This window comes from Carcharodon carcharias, chromosome 29 (assembly GCF_017639515.1).
Source record: "Carcharodon carcharias isolate sCarCar2 chromosome 29, sCarCar2.pri, whole genome shotgun sequence".
Taxonomy (NCBI): domain Eukaryota; kingdom Metazoa; phylum Chordata; class Chondrichthyes; order Lamniformes; family Lamnidae; genus Carcharodon; species Carcharodon carcharias.
The window spans coordinates 3528715-3550609 of NC_054495.1; the positions used below are offsets into that span (position 1 = coordinate 3528715).

Genomic DNA, 21895 nt, shown 5'->3' on the forward strand with positions numbered 1-21895 from the left:
TTCTCAATCCACATTGGGTTTGCTGATTTGGTAACTGCTTCAAGCAGAATCCTCAGATTGACACAGGGTCGAGGTAATATTTCTGTAGGTAGCACAAGGCACAAGCGGCAGTATAACTACAGACTGAGTTACATCTGCGCTGTTATCTTTCTCTTCTTGAAGGAAGCACAAACAGTAATTGACCGGACAGGAGGAGGCTGATATTTATTATTACCATATCACAGTTTGGTTACAACACAGAAGGAGGCCATTCGGTCCCTCATTTTTGTGCTGACTCTCTGAAGGAACAATTTACCAAGTTCCACTCCCCAGCTTTCTCCCCGTAACCCTGCACATTCTCCCTCTTCAGATAATGATCCAATTCCTTTGTGAAAGGCTCCATTGAACCTGCCTCCACAACACTTGCGGCCAGCGCATTCCACATCCCAACCACTCGCTGGGTGAAAAAGTTTCTCCTCATGTCGCTATTGCTTCTTCTGACCAATCACCTTCAATCTGTGTCCCTCTCCCTCTCAGCCCTTCCACTCTGTCCCGACCCCTCATGATTTTGAACGCCTCTATCAAATCTCCTCTCAACCTTCCCTGCTCCAAGGGGAACATTCCCAGCTTCTCCAATCTATCAACGGAACTGAATTCCCTCTTCCCTGGAAACATTCCCGTGAATCTTTTCTGCTCCCTCTCCAAAGATTTCACATCCTCCCTAAAGTGCGATACCCAGAACCGGACACAATACTCGATTCTTGTTTGGAGATTCTGCACCTTTCGGGGTTTTGAACCTACACTGAATATAAAGAATACGCTGAGAGAAAATGCAAGTGAAAGGAGTTTAATAATTCGGCTCCATCTTCTTCGTGATACAAAGAGGCTGTTTGACAAAACACACTCAATCCGACAGTCAATCAACCAATGAAGCATCGCAGTGATCACAAATCTATAAACGGGTCTCGGACACAGACTGAGATCAGGAAAGCTTTTCCAAAAGCAGGGCTCATTCTGAAATGATTCACTGTCGCTCTTCAGGACTAGAAAATACTCCTCAGCCGGTGAGCGATTTGCTTGATGAAATGCCTGGAATTAAATATATTCATATCAGTCAGTTTACTTTCCATATGAAGCCCTATCGTGTTAGATTGTCCAATAGAGAGAGTCACAGGGAGAGCTGCCCAGCTCCCAGGGGTGAGTAAGTCTCAAAGTTAAGGGGGTTCTGGGTACATTTTGGACAATGGATGACAAATTGATTGAGAGGCGAATAATATATTTTCGGATTGGAGGAGTTCGATCAGTGAAGTGGGAAGGAGTCACCCAGGAACAGGACTGGAATATTTGCCTTTTCAAAATGACATCAATTACTTGAATTCTGGCTTTCAACACAAGTTGATTAACTTTTCAGTTGATGGTCAGGCCTCATCACTGTTCCCCCTACACTATCCCCATCAAACACTCCCAGGACAGGTACAGCACGGGGTTAGATACAGAGTAAAGCTGCCTCTACACTGTCCCCATCAAACACTCCCAGGACAGGTACAGCACGGGGTTAGATACAGAGTAAAGCTCCCTCTACACTGTCCCCATCAAACACTCCCAGGACAGGTACAGCACGAGGTTAGATACAGAGTAAAGCTCCCTCTACACTGTCCCCATCAAACACTCCCAGGACAGGTACAGCACGGGGTTAGATACAGAGTAAAGCTCCCTCTACTCTGTCCCCACCAAACACTCCCAGGACAGATACAGCACAGGGTTAGATACAGAGTAAAGCTCCCTCTAGTCTGAGTGCAGCGTAGATTCACCAGAATGAGACCAGGACTCCGAGGTTTAAATTACGAGGAGAGGTTACAGAAACTCGGCTTGTATTCCCTGGAATTTAGAAGGTAAAGAGGGGATTTGATCAAAGTTTTGAAGATATTAAGGGGAACAGATCAGGGTCAATAGAGAGAAATTATTTCCCCTGGTTGGGGGGAGTCTGGGTTTTGGGGGCAGAGTCTAAAAATGAGAGGCCGACATTTCAGGAGTGAAATTAGGACACATTTCTACACACAAAGGGTGGGGGAAGTTTGGAATTCTCTTCCCCAAATGGCAATAGATCAATTGTTAATTTTATATCTGAGAGATTGATAGACTTTTGTTATCCAAAGGGATTAATTGATATGGGACAAAGACGGGTTTGTGGAGTTAGGTCACAGATCAGCCAGGATTTCACTGAACGGAGGAACAGGCTCAAGGGGCTGAATGGCCTCCTCCTGTTCCTGTGTTCTGTGATTTGCAGAAAACTGGACTGATTTTTCTTGAACATACAGAGCACAAAGAGAGCTTCGGACAAACTGAACAACAATCCTACATACTCCATATTCTTCTGAAAATTAGGATCATTCAGCATGGATGAAATGAGCCTCTTTATTCTGCTGAATATGTCCTGAGCTCCACTTCGCAGGATATCCAGATTAAATTCAGCCGGAGAATTTTCCCGTTGGTAATAGGCCGATGCTTGTACTGGAGGGAGAAAATAACACTTAATACATCTACAAAACACCCAACTGCTCAATGGCTCACATCGCAATAATATGAACTCACGTGGTCACCTGTACCATCATTCCTCCTCCTCCATCCCTCACTCTCTCTCTCTCTCTCACTCCCCATCCTACCTTTCCCTCTCTTTCCCTCTCCATTCACCTCACAATCTCTCTCTCACTCTCCATCCCCCCTCACCCTCTCTCCTTCTCCATCCTGCTCATTTTCTTTCTCCCTCCCCATCCTACCTCGCTCTCTCCCATTCCACCTCCCCTACTCTCTGTCACTCTCCATCCCGCCTTACTCTCACTCTCTCTCTCTCGCTCACTCCCGATCCTATCTCACTCTCTCCCATTCCACCCCCCCAGTATCTGTCACTCTCCATCCCGCCCTACTCTCTCTCTTTCTCTCTCTCTCACTCCCCATCCTATCTTACTCTCTCTCTCCCTCTCCATCCTCCCACTATCTCTCTTTCTTTATCCCTCTCACAATCCCTCTCCATCTCCCTTCACTCTCAGTCACTCTCCATCCCACTTTATTTTCTCTTTCTATCTATCACTCCTGATCCTACCTCACTCTCTCTATCCATCCCCATCGTCCCATTATCTCTGTGTCTGTCTCCATCTCACCTCACACTCTCTCTCCCATTCCATCTCCCCATTCTCTCACTCTCTTTCCCTCCCCATCCCACCTCACTCTCTGGGCACATTTCACCTAACTCTGTCTCTTCATCCCCCTCACACTCTTTGTCCCTCTTCATCCCTCTCAATGTTTCTCTCCAGCCGCATCATGCCTCACACTCTGGCTCTCTTCATCCCCCTCACACTCGCTCTCCAAATCTCTTCACTCTTTCTCCTCTCTCCCACTCCATTGTACCTCACTCTCTTCTCACATCCGCCCCATCGCCACTCACTGTACCCTCCCTCTCTCTCTATCCTTCCTCTCTCTCCATCCTCTCTCTCTCTCCATCCTCACGCATCATGCTCAATGTTCTCCCTGCGATCTCTCTGCTTTCTCTATCCCTCTATTCTCTTCGCTCTGTCACTCTCGATGTTTAGTTACTGCACAGCCTGAGGCCTGTGACCTTCACCACTTTCCCCTCCCGCTGCAAAATGGATTTGGGACAATCTGAGGGACACAGCAATCGAACAGGCTACAAATAATCTTCATCTCTTCCCAATCTTTCCAAAGACTTACCCACAAGGACAGCCAGGGATAGGCTGAGAATGGCTGGTGTCACCATGGAGACACGCATTTTCACAATGTAGCTGAGCTTTTACCTGAAAGAATACAGACCAGAGTAACGCTCTCACACATTTCCGCCCACGTTCAATTCTTTATAACGCCCCACTCCCGCTTCCCCTGTCCACTCCCCAGGAAAAGCCAGCTGAGATCAGCGAGCAGCCTTTCTGAGGCAGGAGCTTGTGGATGAGAGAAACACTCCAGGGACTGGAGCCCACATTCGAAGCTGAGCTTCCAGTGCAGTTACTGAGGGGGTGCTGCACTGTCAGAGGTGCAGTAAGTCAGGGGACAGGTTCGCAACTTAACTGAGGAAGACAGAGAATTTGATGCTGAGATTTCTGGGTTACAATCCCATGTTTTATAAACTAAATTATACAGACATCAAAAAGAGGGTTATTTTTAACCATTGACCAAATAAATTCCATTCATTTATATAGCGCCTCTAACAGAATAAAACAGCCCAAGATGCTTCATATGGGTGATTATCACCTAAATGTGATAGCGAGACACATAAGGAAATATTAGGGACAGGTGATCAAAAGCTCTGTCAGAGAGAGAGGTTTTAAAGGAACGTCTTAAGGAGGAGAGAGAGAGGGAGAGAGAGATAGAGAGAGTCAGAAAGGTTTAGGGGAGGAATTCCAGAGTTTATTGTTCGAGACTGCTGAAGGCACAGCCGCCAATTGTGGAGGGATGGGAATCGGGGGATGGTCAAGTGGCCGGAATTGGAGGAGCGCAGAAATTTCAGATGGTTGTAGGGACTGGAGGAGGTTACAGAGATAGGGAGGGTTATAGGGACTGGACGGGTTACAGAGATAGCGATGGTTGTAGGGGCTGGAGGAGGTTACAGAGATAGGGAGGGTTATAGGGACTGGAGGGGGTTACAGAGATAGGGAGGGTTATAGGGGCTGGACGAAGTTACAGACGGGGATTTGAAGGCAAAAATGAACATTTTAAAATCTAGGTTTTGTTGGACCAGGAGACAATCGAGTTCAGTGAGTAACACGGGGTGAGGGATGATGGGTGATGGGTGAATGGGATTTGGAATAGGTGGGACACTTGGAGGGGGCAGAGTTTTGGACTAGCCCCAGTTTACGGAGAGCGGAAGAGGGGAGCTCGTTGTTAAGTGCCAATCCTTTCAAATAAGGAAAAAGAGCTGGACAACTGGAATAACATGCGGCCCCTTAACACTGTCCAAAGGACACTTACCAGGAGCAGAGATGAAGACTTCGAGGAATCCTGTCTTTACTGAGTGTCTATGAAGCAGTTTTCCCTTTTTATTCAGCTTTACGGTGCTCAGTGAATCACAGACTGACGTAGTCATTGTGTCTTTAATTGGAGCGATTCCAGTGCAGCTCGAGTCTGACTAAACGCCCTGTGGGTTTCTCCACACTACCCAGCATCTGCTTAGCAGGAGGGAGGAGCGTCGAGTTCCAGTGTCTGGAGCTAAGGTCTCCAGGATAGAGCTGCCCTTCCACACAGAGACAACGGGAGCTCTGGGATTGGCCCAGCTTCCAGATTGGAAACCGCTGGAGCGGGTTTGGGGAAACCCCTCATCTTTCCCACAATTCCTGCAACCAAGACGGTGCCAAACCTTCTACTTCCTGTTCCTGTGGGCACGGCCTGGGAGCTGGAGTGGGGAGACCCTGATGTTGAGGCAGCCCAGGGTCTCCATAAATTGGGCCTAGTCTTGCGCTCAGGGGAGGAGCCTCCAGTTTGGCTGAACACAGAGTTGACAAGGCACAAACCATTGTCTGAAGGGACAGATGGGCTGCCAGAGGCTCTTTTTGATATTTATTCATGGGCTCCTCCTGTGCTGTGGGGGTGGCAGGTTGCAGTTCACTCAGGGAGTCCCAGTTGCCGTGGTAACGTACACTCTTCCATACATGTTGTATCCTGGAGCTATGGATAGTGATGGTGGAGGGTCCAATGTTCTTTCCATCACGTGTCTGGCCAGGAATCTCTCCCGCACTGACTCTCTGCCATGGGATCATTTACACCCACCTGAGAAGGAACATGGAGTCTTAATTTAACATGTCACTCCAAAAGACTGCTCCTCCGACAGTGCAGCACTCCCTCAGTACTGACAATCCGAGAGTGCAGCAACCCATCAGTACTGGCCCTCTGAAAATGCAGCACTCCCTCAGTACTGACGCTCTTACAGTGCAGCACTCAGTCAGTACTGACCTTCTGGCAGTGCAGCACTCCCTCAGTACTGACCCTCTGACAGTGCAGAACTCCCTCAGTACTGTGCCTCTGACAGGGCGGCAATCCCACAGCACTGACCCTCCAACACGGCAGCACTGCCTCAGTAGTGACCCTCTGACAGTGCAGCACTCCCTCAGTACTGACCCTACGACATTGCAATGCTCCCTCAGTACTGACCCTCTGACAGTGCAGCACTCCCTCAGTACTGACCCTCGGACAGTGCAGCACTCCCTCAGTACTGACCCTCTGACAGGGCAGCAATCCCTCAGTACGGACCCTCTGACAGTGCAGCACTCCCTCAGTACTGACCCTCTGACAGTGCAGCAAACCCTCAGTACTGACCCGCTGACAGTGCAGCACTCCCTCAGTACTGACCCTCTGACAGGGCAGCAATCCCTCAGTACTGACCCTCTGACAGTGCAGCACTCCCTCAGTACTGACCCGCTGACAGTGCAGCACTCCCTCAGTACTGACCCTCTGACAGTGCAGCAATCCCTCAGCACTGGCACGGCAGGTGTTGGTCTGGATGAGTTGTCCAGGATGTTGTTCTGAGACCTGAACCCAGGAATGTTCTGAATCAGTGGGTGTGCACTGCAGGTAGGAGATGCCCTGTGGCTACATCGAGTGTTTTTATTAAACTGCTGGCGGGTTCGGTTAATAATCTCTCATTTAAAATGAAGAGTGAGCTTCATGGTGGATATGTTGCAATGGCATTTTCTCTGAGATAAACAGTGAGATATTTCTAAAGTGAGATTGAGAAATAACGTGGGGAAGACTGTGCTTGTATTCATTGGATTATCGAAGATTAATGGGTGATCTAATCGAGGAGTTTAAGATGGTTGAAGGATTCTATGGGGATGATGGAGAGAAACTATTTCCTGTGTCGGGTGGGGGAGGGGTGGGGGGAGGTGGGAGTCCAGAACAAGGGAGCAGAACGTTCAAATTGGAGCCAGGTCGTCCAGGGGGTGATGTCAGGAAGCACAATCTTCACACAAAGGCTCAAGGGGCTGAATGGCCTCCTCCTCGTCCTATCACGAGGGGTGAAGTCAACTGAGTTGTTTTGAGTGTGAGTGCCCCCTGTGGCAAACTGCTGTCATCTCAAGTGATGACCATGGAGACGATGGAACATTTGATCTTGAATAAATCAGCAAAAATTTAAACGTGTATTTTAATTTACCCTTGGCCGATAGGCAGAGGAATGTCGCCTTCTATCCATTCAGGAACAATTCGTCCACTTGCTCTCAGTCTTACTGTCCAGACATTACAAAATAGTCTCGACCAATGGTTCCCTCCCAAACCTCTTTCCGTTCCTCCAGAATCCCCAAAGGATGTCTCCTGGGCCCCATCATCAACAACAACTTACATTTCAATAGCATCTTTCAAATTTAGTACAACAGCCAAAGAGGCTTCACATGGGTGATTGTCAAACAAAATCTGACCCCTGATATTCGGGACAGGGACCAAAATCACTGTCGAAAAGGTTGGCTTTTAAAATAATGTCCTAAAGGATCAGAGACAGAGACAGAGGGAGAGAGAGAGACAAAGAGAGGTGGAGAGCTTGATGTAGGGAATTCCAGAGCTTCAGGCTACAGACAGCTCGAGGCACAGCCGCCAATTGTGGAGCAATGGGAATCAGTGGCGCGAGGTCGCTCTAGAGACGGAATTTGATGAGGTTACAGAGATAGGGAGGGCTGTAGGGGCTGGAGGAGGTTACAGAGATAGGGAGGGCTGTAGGGGCTGGAGGATGTTACAGAGATAGGGAGGGTTGTAGGGACTGGAGGAGGTTAAAGCGATAGGGAGGATTGTAGGGGCTGGAGAGGATTACAGAGATAGGGAGGGTTGTAGGGGCAGGAGGAGGTTACAGAGATAGGGAGGGTTGTAGGGGCTGGAGAGGATTACAGAGATAGGTAGGGTTGTAGGTGCTGGAGGAGGTTACAGAGATAAGGAAGGTTGTAGGTGCTGGTGGAGGTCACAGAGATAGGGAGGGTGGTAGGTGCTGGAGAGGGTAACAGTGATAGGGAGAGTTGTAGGGGCTGGAGGAGATTACATGGATAGTGAGTGTTGTAGGGGCTGGAGGATGTAACAGAGATGAGGAGGGTTGTTGGAGGCTGGAGGAGGTTACAGAGATAGGGAGGGCTGTTGGAGGCATGAGGAGGTTACAGAGATAAGGAGGGCTGTTGAACGCTGGAGGAGGTTACAGAGATAGGGAGGTCTGTTGGAGGCTGGAGGAAGTTCCTAACATGCCATTCACCTACAAGTAAATGCAAGGCACAATGATTTGAGTCAAATAGATTTTATTTAAAGATTCAGCCAATGTGTGCCTGACATGTATTAAGAGCTGAATTTCCGACTGGTACAGATGAGAAGTAACGGACCTTCTCCAGCACGTGAGACATCAGGATGTTAGTATTCCATATGTGTGTCGGTCGAGCTTACATTATAGGACAGAAGGGAGCCCAGAAGTTACATGCCAAACAGAATAACATATGGCCTCTTGCTGTGCGATGGGAGAGGACTAAACTCTTTGAGAGCTTTGAGGGTTAATAGCTCCCCATAAAAACTTCCTTTGTCCACCTGTAGTGTCCATTTCTTCTGTGTTTGATTTTGTGAGTCTGGTAAATGATCTCCGCTCACTGTGTTTGACTGATTAATCTGGGTGTGAACTCACAGGGAAGCAAACAGACATCACAGAAGCTACTAGAAGCTGAGCTGTAAGCATGAGTGGAGACATTCTGTGATTGCAGAGATATTTACAAACTCATGTCAGTAAGCTTGTTACACACTGGGAAAGTGATGTCATCTCTGCATAGCTCTGAGACAAATTAAACATATAAAATATATAACACCGACATTTTGAACAGAGGTGTCAGTGCATTCACTTGGGATGTTGTGGTTGAAAGTCACATGGGTGGGTGTTCTAGCGCCTGGTGTAATTTTGTGGTTCCCTGCTAAACGTGATTATGCATTGCCAGGCTTTGCAGGGTCAAAGGTGAGGGGTTGGCAATTCTCAGGCAGGTCCTGGCACTGGTTCATCCCTCAAGCACATCTTTGAGGGTTTTTGCTGCTTTATCCCATAGGTCCCTGAATTAAAGGAACGAGAAGCTTGTTAGCACATTGTTGCAAATCTCCCCTGTAAACTATTTTAGAGGTGTGTTTCAGGACACCACAGGCCCCTCCCTGAATGGAGATCATTGGTTAATTCCCTTGTCAATCACACTTGGAATCTGTATCACTGCCAGTGACCGGCAAATTATTTTACACACATTATGTGTTGTGCAGCTATCCTCCACTGACTGTATTTTCTGATGAAATTGCCCTGCTTTTGTCAAGGAACTTTGCTGTAATTTTACCCATTAGTTCCTTTTGCTGTAGTTCCTAAAACTCATAATAAATAGGCTCTGTAGGCTGAGAGAGTGAGAGGGAGAGAGAGACTTAGAGTGTGTGAGAAATGGAAGAGTGAGAGAGAGGGGAGAGAGAGGGAGAGACCGTGACAGGGAGAGGGAGAGCTAGACAAACTGTGAGTGGTAGTGTAGGGACAGTAAAAGAGAGAGAGAATGAGAGGCTGTGAAATCTGTTGTAAGGGGTTGTTCAGTGTCTCACTAAGAGGTCTGGAGTCTTGTGTGATTGAACATTTACATATTTATTCACAACTCAGAACTATGGACATCTCCAAGGTACAGCCCTGACTAGGTATTATCTCCATGCTGGCTTCTACTAGACTACTACGCTCAGTCCACCACCATGTGACTCTATACATCATACAGTGGGTGGTACTGTTTTCCTGTCCCACATTAACCCTTGGCGTGCCAAAGCCCTTATACTACAAGAGAAAGTGGAAGACAGAGAGACTATGAGAGAAATAGTGACAGAGCCTGAGAGACAGAGATAGAGAGAGAGACAGTAAAGAAAAGAATGAGCAAGAATGAGTGAGAGAGATGGAAGGGAGCGTAACAGAGAGAGAGACAGTGTGTGAGTTTGTGTGAGCAGGAGAGACAGTGACAGAGCAGGGGAGAGAGTGAGTGTGAGAGAGAGGAGGAGAAAAAGACAACTGATAAACAATGAAAGCAGGAGAGAGAGAGAGAAAAAGAGACAGGGAGAGAAAGAAGGATAAATTAGAGAGACAGTAAGGGGAGAGAGAGGGAAAATGTGAAAGGGAGTGAGAGGGTTTGAGAGTGAGTGGCAGTGGAAGAGAGAGTGTGAGACAGGGGGAGAGAGAGAAAGGGCCCATCTCTATTCTAAGCTCTCTGATTGTCTATCTAAGATCTGTTGAGTCTGTGTGTCCCTCACACTCTCCCATCCACCTGTTAAAGGTGCTATTTAAATGTAGGCTTCTGTTGGCCATTGTCCTTACTTGGCGAGGTGTTTGATCTTCTGCTTGTTGCTGTCGTTCAGTAACTCCAGTACTGTGCCGATCGCCTGATCTGCTAATCTCTTCCCATTCTCTGCCATCTTCTCCAAGAAGATCAGTGTAGCATCATCCTCAGGAGGAGGCCCCTCACTCTCTGATTCTTGATGGTTGGAGACAGTTTCTGCAGGAACACACACACACACACACACACACACAGTCAGTCAGCCTCTGTAACAGTCCAGCTAACAACACCATCAGCTTCCTGTAATCATTCCATTTCACACTCTTAGATCCTGCAATTGTCCCATTCCTGTAACAAGGGCCTGTTACATCCAACCCGTCAAACCTGCTCCACCATTCGAGTAGATCGTGGCTGATCTGTAACTTAACTCCATCTACCCGGCTCAGCTCCGTAACCCTGAATCCCCTCATCCAACAAAACTCTATCAATCTCAGTTTTGAAATTTTCAAATGACCCCCTCCCACCTCGTGGAGGGGGGAGTGTGTTCCAGGTTCCCCCTGCCCTTTGTGTGAAGAAGTGCTTCCTGACACCACCCCATGAATGGCCTGTCTCCAATTTGAAGGCTCTGCCCCTTTGTTCTGGACTCACCTCCACCAGAGATAACATTTTCTCTCTATCGATCCTATTGAATCCTTTAATCACCTTAAACCCCTTGATTAGGCCACCCCTTAATCTTATAGACTCAAAGCAATACAAGCCTAGGATGTGTAACCTGTCATGGAATTTAACACTTTCAGCCCCAGGTATCATTTTGTTGAATCTGTGCTGCACACCCTCTAAGGCCAGTCTCTCCTTCCTGAGGTGCCGGGCCCAAATTTGAACACAGTTACTCCAGATGGAGGTCTAACCCGAGCTTCATCTTTCCTTATCTCTCTCTCTCTCTGTCTGTCTGTCTAACAGTCTCTCGGAGTGAGGAGAATATTTGCCACGGTGCCTTTGGCAAGGGATTGCGCATAGAGTCTAAACCTCAATCCAATCAGGCAGAGTCAACATGGTTTTGTGAAAGGGAAATCATATTTGACTAATTTATTAGAGTTCTTTGGGGACGTAACTAGCAATGTGGATAAAGGAGAACCTGTGGATGTGGTATAGTTAGATTTCCCGAAACCTTTGATAACGTGGCACATCAAATGTTATTGCACAATGTAAGGGCTCATGGTGAAGGGGGGGTAACATATTAACATTGATAGAGGATTGGCTAGCTAACAGGAAACAGAGAGTAGGCATAAATGAGCCTGTTTCAGGCTGGCAGGGTGTGACGAGTGGAGTGCCTCAGGGATCAGTGCTGGGGCCTCAGCTACTTACAATTTATAACAATAATCTGGATCAAGGGACCAAATGTATCATTGCTAAATTTGCTGATGACACAAAGATTGCGAGGAATGTAAGTTTTGAAGAGCACCGAAGGAGTCTGCTAAGGAATATAGACAGGGTAAGTGGGTGGGTAAAATATTTAGCAGATGGAGGACAGCGTGGGAAAATGTGAAAGTGACCACTTTGGCAGGAAGAGTAGAAAAACAGCAAATTATTTAAATAGAGAGAGATTGCAGAACTCTGAGGTACAGAGGGATCTGGGTGTCCTGCTACATGAATCACTAAACGTTAGTCTGCAGGTACAACAGGTGACTGGGAAGGCAAATGAAATGTTGCTGTTTATTGCAAGGGGAATGGGATATAAAAGTAGGATGTTTTGCTTCAGATCTACAGGGTGTTGGTGAGACCACGCCTCGAGTACGATATACAGTTTTGCTCTCCTGATTTAAGGAAGGAGACAAGGGGAGACATCCTTTCAGCATCCATCCTGTCAGGTCCCCTCAGGATCTTATATGTTTCAATAAGATCACCTCTCATTCTTCTAAACTCCAATGGATACAGGCCCAGCCTGTCCAACCTTTCCTCATAGGATAAACCCCTCATCCCAGGAATCAGTCGAGTGAACTTTCTCTGAGTTCCTGATGCAATTATGTCCTTTCTTAAGCAGACCACAATTCAGTCCTCCAATTGTAGTCTAACTAAGGCCCTGTCAAACTGTTGAAAAAACCTCCCGGCTTTAATACTCTACAACATTCCCTATCTCTGTAACCTCCTCCAGCTCCTGCAACCCTACCTATCTCTGAAATCTCCTCCAGCCCCTACAGCACTCCCTATCTCTGCACCCTCCTCCAGCCCCTACAACACTCCCTATCTCTGTAACCTGCTCCAGTCCCTACAACACTCCCTAACTCTGTAAAGACCTCAAGCCCTTACTGCCCTACATATCTCTGTAACCTCCTCCTGCCGCAACAACCCTCTCTATCTCTGTAAAATCTTCCAGCCCCTACAACACTCCCTATCTTTGTAACATCCTCCAGCCGCTACAATTCACCCTATGTCTGTACCCTCCTCCAGCGCATACAACTCACCCTATGTCTGTATCCTCCTCCAGCCCCTACAACACTCTCTAACACTGTCAAGTACTCCATCCCCAACTAATCTCCCTATCACTGTAACCTTCTCCAGCCTTTACAACCCTACCTTTCTCTGTAACCTCCTCCAGCCGCTACAACACTCCCTATCTTTGAAACCTCCTCCAGCACCTACAAACCTCCCAATCTCTGTAAACTCCTCCAGCATTTACAACCTTCCCATTCTCTGTAACCTCCTCCAGCCCCTTCAAACCTCCCTACCTCTGTAACCTCCTCCAGCCTTTACAACCCTCCATTTCTCTTTAACCTCCTCCAGCCTTTAAACACTCCCTATCAATGAAACCTCCTCCAGCCCCTTCAACCCTCCCTATCTCTGTAACCTCCTCCAGCCTTTACAAGGCTCCCTTTCTCTGTAACCTCCTGCAGCCCCTACAAACCTCCCTAGCTATGAAAGCGCCTCCAGCCCCTTCAACCCTCCATATATCTGTAAACTCCTCCAGCCTTTACAAGCCTCCCTTTACCTGTAACCTCCTCCAGCCCCTACAATCCTCCCTATCTATGTATCCTCCTCCAGCCCCTTCAACCCTCCGAGATCTCTGCTCTCCTCCAATTCCGGCCTCTTGACTATCCCCCGATTCCCATCGCTCCACCACTGGCGGCTGTGCCTTCAGCTGCCTGGGACCCTAAGATCTGGAATTCCCACCCTAAACCTCTCCACACCTCCTCTCTCTTTCTCAATCTGTCTCTCTCTCTCAGTCCTTCCTCAGTTATTCCCAGCAGTAATTTCTGCCGCTTGATAGTCATTAATAGTGAGGAACATTACATGAAGGTTGCTGATGAAGGTTCCCTGACTTTCAGTCTTTTACCTTTGGATACTGACCTGTGACAACCCAGAGGGTGAGAAGGAGCATGGAGATTCCATAGACTCGGAATTTCATTTCTGATTCGGTTCAGCTGCTGTTGATCTGAACATTAAAGCATAAGAATATAAGAAATAGGAGCTGAAGGAGGCCATTCAGTCCCTCGTGCCTGCTCTCCCATTCAATACCAACATGGCTGATCTTCTAGCTCAACTCCACTTTGCCGCCCTATCCCATCGTGCCCAAAAATCTATCGACCTGAGTCTTGAGTAAACTCAATGACGGAGCCTCCACAGCTCTCTGGGGTAGAGAATTCCAAAGATTCACAACCCTCCGAGTGAAGACATTTCTCCTCATCTCAATCCAAAATGGCTGACACTTTATCCTGAGACTCTGACCCCCGACCCCTCACCCTAGATTTGGACTCTCCGGCTGGGAAAACAGAAGTGGGAGGGGAAGGGGGAGCAGACTCTCAGCATCACATCACTCCGAAATAAATACAAATTCACACAATACAGAGATGATTGATTATGAAATGCTCCAGCACTTCTTTTCTCTTCAGTCAGGTCAGAGGCTGGGAATCCTAAGGTGAGTAACTCACCTCCTGACTCCCCAAAGCCTGTCCACCATCTACAAGGCACAAGTCAGGAGTGTGATGGGATACTCGCCACTTGCCTGGATCAGCACAGCTCCCACAACACTCAAGACGCTGCACACCAATCGGGTCCACTTGAAGGGCACCCTGTCCACCACCTTCAACATTCAATCCATCCACCACCAACTAACAGAGGCAGCCGTGTAGCCTCTTGCCCACTGATGCCCCATCATGCTCTCCTCCAGCCATTCCCACAGTGAATTAGCATGTTCACAACTGGAGATTGGCTGCCTGGTGAATAAGGGGTGTGGTTGGGGTTGGGCCAGTGGTGTTCAGGGCACCAACTCCCCTTGCCAGGTTTGTTATGTCGTTTTGGAACGTGGGAACCGCTGGTGAGACCAGCATTTGATACCCGTCCCTAATTTCCCTTGAACTGAGTGGCTTGTTTGGCCATTTCAGAGGGCAATTAAGAATCAGCCACATTGCTGTGGGGCTGAAGTCACGTGTAGGCCAGACCAGGTAAGGAGGGCAGATTTCCATCACTAAAGGGGCATTAGTAACCCAGATGGGGTTTTACAACAATCGATGATAGTTTGAGGGTCTCTGTCAATGAGACTGGTTTTCAATTCCTGATTTATTAATTGAATTTAAATTCCACCGGCTGCCCTAGTGGGATTTGAACGCCTGTCCCCAGAGTATGAGCCTGGGTCGCTGGATTACTGGCCCGGTGACATCACCATTGCACCACTGTCACCCCATCACCCAGAGGTTTCTGCAGAAAGAGGGGTATCTGCGAAGCAGGGGTGTGGGAAAGCAAGCCCGCTTGTCCGAGAGTGTCACCCGCTTCGGACTGGAGGGGGCTGTGCTGAGCGAGAGAAGGAAGGAGCTGAGAGAGAGCGAAGAGAGAGGGAAAGATAAAGAGAAAAGAAAGAATGAAAGGGAAAAGAGCGAGAATAAAATAAGAAAGGGAGTGAGTGGGAGAGTTGGAGATAAAAAAAGGGAGCAAGAGAGATAGAAAGACAGGGAGGGGAAGGGAAAGAGACAAAGACAAAGGGAGAAAGGGACAAAGACAGGGAGAGGTATAAAAAAGGAGAGGGAGAGAGATATAGAGGGAAAGAAATAAAGAGGAAAAGAGAGGGATCGAGAAAGAGATAAAGCAAAAGAGATGGAAAGACAGGATGAGGTAAAGAGAGATAGACAGAGAAAGGAGAGGGAAAGAGAGGAAGAGAAAAAGGAAGACGGAGAGGAAGAGAGACAAAAGGAAATAGAAAAATAGAACAAGGAACTGAAAGAGAAATGGAGAGAGAGAAAACAAAGTGAATTCAGTCAGTGAGCAGTTACATGGACAACAATAAAGCATGGCTGCCACCTACTGTCTGTAAATTAATGATCATTATCAACAAGGATTCAGAGGGCTTGGACTGTTTGACCAATCGAGGACATTATCTCTCATCAACTATCTCAGCAAAGTAAAGGTTTCAGATGCGCATGAAACACTTACCTGGTAAGAGCGAAGGCTTTAAGCAGACCAGACTGATGGTTCAGATTTCACTAACCTGCTATATGTACTAAGTTTGTGATAATAATTACCTCCAATTTAATGTAAAGGTACAAAGGGTGGAACGCCTATCCCCAGACAGTGTGAAATAATCCTCCACTAGGTTTCTCAATCACAGTGAGTCAAGAACTGCTGTTCACAGAAAGCTTCATTCAACTTTAATCATCACTCTCCATTAAGTAAAATTCTCCAGGGTCCGGTCTCAGAGCAGGCAACATCAACACCGATGTCAGATTGTGGACAAGGGTCATTAAACATTTTGAAAAGTTCCAAAGGGTGATACCCTCACCCCTGAGACTCCTGAAATGGACATCTATAATCCAGGGAAGGATTGAGGGAGTGCAGCACTGTCGGAGGGTCAGTTCTGAGGGAGTGCTGCACTGTCGGAGGGTCAGTACTGAGGGAGTACTGCACTGTCAGGGGGTCAGTATTGAGGGAGTGCTGCACTGTCGGAAGGTCAGTACTGAGGGTGTGCTGCACTGTCAGAGGGTCAGTACTGAGGGAATGCTACACTGTCAGAGGGTCAGTACTGAGGGAGTGCTGCACTGTCAGAGGGTCAGTACTGAGGGAGCGCTGCACTGTCAGAGGGTTAGTACTGAGGGATTGCATACCTGTCGGAGGGTCAGTACTGAGGGAGTAAAATAAAAAGATGATCCGTGTTATTATTACGTTGCAGCTTGTGGGATCTTGCTGTGTGTAAATTGACTGCCACAATTGCTACCTTACAACAGGGGCTACACTTCAAAATTGCTTCCTTGGGTCATCCTGAGGTGGGAAAGGGGTTATGGAAATGGAAACTCTTTCTTTCTCAATCCACATTGGGTTTGCTGATTTGGTAATTTTTTCAAGCAGAATCCTCAGATTGAGCCAGGGTCGAGGTAATATTTCTGTAGGTAGCACAAGGCACAAGCGGCAGTATAACTACAGCCTGAGATACATCTGCGCTGTGCTCTTTCTCTTCTTGAAGGAAGCACAAGCAGTAAATGACCGTGCTGGAGGGGGCTGATATTTATTATTTCCATATCACAATTTGGTTGCAACACAGAAGGAGGCCATTCGGTCCCTCATTTTTGTGCTGACTCTCTGAAGGAACAATTTACCTAGTTCCACTCCCCGGCTTTCTCCCCGTAACCCTGCACATTCTCCCTCTTCAGATAATGATCCAATTCCTTTGTGAAAGGCTCTATTGAACCTGCCTCACCACACTTGCGGCCAGCGCATTCCACATCCCAACCACTCGCTGGGTGAAAAAGTTTCTCCTCATGTCGCCATTGCTTCTTCTGGCCAATCACCTTCAATCTGTGTCCCTCTCCCTCTCAGCCCTTCCACTCTGTCCTAACCCCTCATGATTTTGAACGCCTCTATCAAATCTCCTCTCAACCTTCCCTGCTCCAAGGGGAACATTCCCAGCTTCTCCAATCTATCAACGGAACTGAATTCCCTCTTCCCTGGAAACATTCCCGTGAATCTTTTCTGCTCCCCCTCCAAAGATTTCACATCCTCCCTAAAGTGCGATACCCAGAACCGGACACAATACTCAAATCTCATTTGGAGATTCTGCACCTTTCGGGGTTTTGAACCTACACTGAATATAAAGAATACGCTGAGAGAAAATGCAAGTGAAAGGAGTTTAATAATTCGGCTCCATCTTCTTCATGATACAAAAAGGCTGTTTGACAAAACACACTCAATCCGACAGTCAATCAACCAATGAAGCATCGCAGGGATTATAAATCTATAAACAGGTCTGGGACATAGACTGAGATCAGGAAAGCTTTTCCAAAAGCAGGGCTCATTCTGAAAAGATTCACTGTCGCTCTTCAGGACTAGAAAATACTCCTCAGCCGGTGAGCGATTTGCTTGATGAAATGCCTGGAATTAAATATATTCATATCAGTCAGTTTACTTTCCATATGAAGCCCTATCGTGTTAGATTGTCCAATAGAGAGAGTCACAGGGAGAGCTGCCCAGCTCCCAGGGGTGAGTAAGTCTCAAAGTTAAGGGGGTTCAGGGTACATTTTGGACAATGGATGACAAATTGGTTGAGAGGCGAACAATATATGTTCGGGTTGGAGGAGTTCGATCAGTGAAGTGGGAAGGAGTCACCCAGGAACAGGACTGGAATATTTGCCTTTTCAAAATGACATCAATTACTTGAATTCTGGCTTTCAACACAAGTTGATTAACTTTTCAGTTGATGGTCGGGCCTCATCACTGCTCCCTCTACACTATCCCCATCAAACACTCCCAGGACAGGTACAGTACAGGGTTAGATACAGAGTAAAGCTCCCTCTACACTGTCCCCATCAAACACTCCCAGGACAGGTACAGCACGGCGTTAGATACAGAGTAAAGCTCCCTCTACACTGTCCCCATCAAACACTCCCAGGACAGGTACAGTACAGGGTTAGATACAGAGTAAAGCTCCCTCTACACTATCCCCATCAAACACTCCCAGGACAGGTACATCACGGGGGTTAGATACAAAGTAAAGCTCCCTCTATACTATCCCCATCAAACACTCCAAGGACAGGTACAGCACGGTGTTAGATACAGAGTAAAACTCCCTCTACACAGTCCCCATCAAACACTCCCAGGACTGGTACAGCACGGGGTTAGATACAGAGTAAAGCTCCCTCTACACTGTCCCCATCAAACACTCCCAGGGCAGGTACAGCACGTGGGTAGATACAGAGTAAAACAACCTCTACACAGTGATAAAAACAAAAAAACTGCGGATGCTGGAAATCCAAAACAAAAACAGAATTACCTGGAAAAACTCAGCAGGTCTGGCAGCATCGGCGGAGAAGAAAAGAGTTGACGTTTCGAGTCCTCATGACCCTTCGACAGAACTTGAGTTCGAGTCCAGGAAAGAGCTGAAATATAAGCTGGTTTAAGGTGTGTGTAAGGGGGGGCGGAGAGATAGAGAGACAGAGAGGTGGAGGGGGTTGGTGTGGTTGTAGGGACAAACAAGCAGTGATAGAAGCAGATCATCAAAAGATGTCAACGACAATAGTACAATAGAACACATAGGTGTTAAAGTTAAAGTTGGTGATATTATCTAAACGAATGTGCTAATTAAGAATGGATGGTAGGGCACTCAAGGTATAGCTCTAGTGGGTTTTTTTTTTATTTTATATAATGGAAATAGGTGGGAAAAGGAAAATCTTTATAATTTATTGGGAAAAAAAAGAAGGGGGAAACAGAAAGGGGGTGGGGATGGGGGAGGGGACTCACGACCTAAAGTTGTTGAATTCAATATTCAGTCCGGAAGGCTGTAAAGTCCCTAGTCGGAAGATGAGGTGTTGTTCCTCCAGTTTGCGTTGGGCTTCACTGGAACAATGCAGCAAGCCAAGGACAGACATGTGGGCAAGAGAGCAGGGTGGAGTGTTAAAATGGCAAGCGACAGGGAGGTTTGGGTCATTCTTGCGGACAGACCGCAGGTGTTCTGCAAAGCGGTCGCCCAGTTTACGTTTGGTCTCTCCAATGTAGAGGAGACCACATTGGGAGCAACGAATGCAGTAGACTAAGTTGGGGGAAATGCAAGTGAAATGCTGCTTCACTTGAAAGGAGTGTTTGGGTCCTTGGACGGTGAGGAGAGAGGAAGTGAAGGGGCAGGTGTTGCATCTTTTGCGTGGGCAAGGGGTTGTGCCATAGGAGGGGGTTGAGGAGTAGGGGGTGATGGAGGAGTGGACCAGGGTGTCCCGGAGGGAGCGATCCCTACGGAATGCCGATAAGGGGGGTGAAGGGAAGATGTGTTTGGTAGTGGCATCATGCTGGAGTTGGCGGAAATGGCGGAGGATGATCCTTTGAATGCGGAGGCTGGTGGGGTGATAAGTGAGGACAAGGGGGACCCTATCATGTTTCTGGGAGGGAGGAGAAGGAGTGAGGGCGGATGCGCGGGAGATGGGCCGGACACGGTTGAGGGCCCTGTCAACGACCGTGGGTGGAAAACCTCGGTTAAGGAAGAAGGAGGACATGTCAGAGGAACTGTTTTTGAATGTAGCATCATCGGAACAGATGCGACGGAGGCGAAGGAACTGAGAGAATGGGATGGAGTCCTTACAGGAAGTGGGGTGTGAGGAGCTGTAGTCGAGATAGCTGTGGGTGTCGGTGGGTTTGTAATGGATATTGGTGGACAGTCTATCACCAGAGATTGAGACAGAGAGGTCAAGGAAGGGAAGGGAAGTGTCAGAGATGGACCACGTGAAAATGATGGAGGGGTGGAGATTGGAAGCAAAATTAATAAATTTTTCCAAGTCCTGATGAGAGCATGAAGCAGCACCAAAGTAATCATCGATGTACCGGAGAAAGAGTTGTGGAAGGGGGCCGGAGTAGGACTGCAACAAGGAATGTTCCACATACCCCATAAAGAGACAGGCATAGCTGGGGCCCATGCGGGTACCCATAGCCACACCTTTTATTTGGAGGAAGTGAGAGGAGTTGAAGGAGAAATTGTTCAGCGTGAGAACAAGTTCAGCCAGACGGAGGAGAGTAGTGGTGGATGGGGATTGTTCGGGCCTCTGTTCGAGGAAGAAGCTAAGGGCCCTCAGACCATCCTGGTGGGGGATGGAGGTGTAGAGGGATTGGACGTCCATGGTGAAGAGGAAGCGGTAGGGGCCAGGGAACTGGAAATTGTTGATGTGACGTAAGGTGTCAGAGGAATCACGGATGTAGGTGGGAAGGGACTGGACAAGGGGAGAGAGAAGGGAGTCAAGATAACGAGAAATGAGTTCTGTGGGGCAGGAGCAAGCTGAGACGATCGGTCTACCGGGGCAGTTCTGTTTGTGGATTTTGGGTAGGAGATAGAAGCGGGCCGTCCGAGGTTGGGCAACTATCAGGTTGGAAGCTGTGGGAGGGAGATCCCCAGAAGAGATGAGGTCAGTGACAGTCCTGGAAACAGTGGCTTGATGTTCAGTGGTGGGGTCATGGTCCAGGGAGAGGTAGGAGGAAGTGTCTGCGAGTTGACGCTCAGCCTCCGCGTGGTAGAGGTCAGTGCGCCAGACAACAACAGCACCACCCTTGTCAGCAGGTTTACACAGCAACCTTTACACAGTCCCTATCAAACACTCCCAGGACTGGTAGAGCACGGGGTTAGATACAGAGTAAAGATCCCTCTACACTGTCCCCATCAAACACTCCCAGGACAGGGACAGCACGGGGTTAGATACAGAGTAAAGTTCCCTCTACACTGTCCCCATCAAACACTCCCAGGACAGGTACAGTACGGGGTTAGATACAGAGTAAAGCTCCATCTACACTGTCCCCATCAAACACTCCCAGGACAGGTAAAGCACGGGGTTAGATACAGAGTAAAGCTCCCTCTAGTCTGAGTGCAGTATCGATTCACCAGAATGAGACCAGGACTCCGAGGGTTAAATTACAAGGAGAGATTAAACACAAACTCGGCTTGTATTCCCTGGAATTTAGAAGGTTAAGTGGGGATTTGATCAAAGTTTTGAAGATATTAAGGGGAACAGATCGGGGTCGATAGAGAGAAACTATTTCCCCTGGTTGGGGGGAGTCTGGGAGATGGGGGCAGAGTCTAAAAATGAGAGGCCGACATTTCAGTAGTGAAATGAGGAAACATTTCTACACACAAAGGGTGGGGGAAGTTTGGAATTCTCTTCCCCAAATGGCAATAGACCAATTGTTAATTTTATATCTGAGAGATTGATAGATTTTTGTTATCCAAAGGGATTAATTGATATGGGGCAAAGACGGGTTTGTGGAGTTAGGTCACAGATCAGCCAGGATTTCACTGAACGGAGGAACAGGCTCAAGGGGCTGAATAGCCTCCTCCTGTTCCTGTGTTCTGTGATTTGTAAAAAACTGGACTGATTTTTCATGAACATACAGAGCACAAAGAGAGCTTCGGACAAACTGAACAACAATCCTACATACTGCATATTCCTCTGAAAATTAGGATCATTCAGCATGGATGAAATGAGCCTCTTTATTCTGCTGAACATGTCCTGAGCTCCACCTCGCAGGATATCCAGATTAAATTCAGCCGGAGCATTTTCCCGTTGGTAATAGGCCGATGCTTGTACTGGAGGGAGAAAATAAAACTTAATACATCTACAAAACACCCAACTGCTCAATGGCTCACATCGCAATAATATGAACTCACGTGGTCACCTGTACCATCA

The 21895-nt window shown here is 47.7% G+C and overlaps 1 long non-coding RNA gene across 1 annotated transcript; it reads right to left on the bottom strand.

Moving 5' to 3' along the window:
- Positions 1-8232: 8232 nt before the first annotated feature.
- LOC121271127 lies at positions 8233-15758 on the bottom strand. The gene is made up of 4 exons (XR_005941679.1): positions 15687-15758; positions 13611-13695; positions 10307-10484; positions 8233-9036 (listed from the first exon to the last, which is right to left on the bottom strand). It is a non-coding gene; the product is annotated as an uncharacterized LOC121271127 (long non-coding RNA).
- Positions 15759-21895: the final 6137 nt, after the last annotated feature.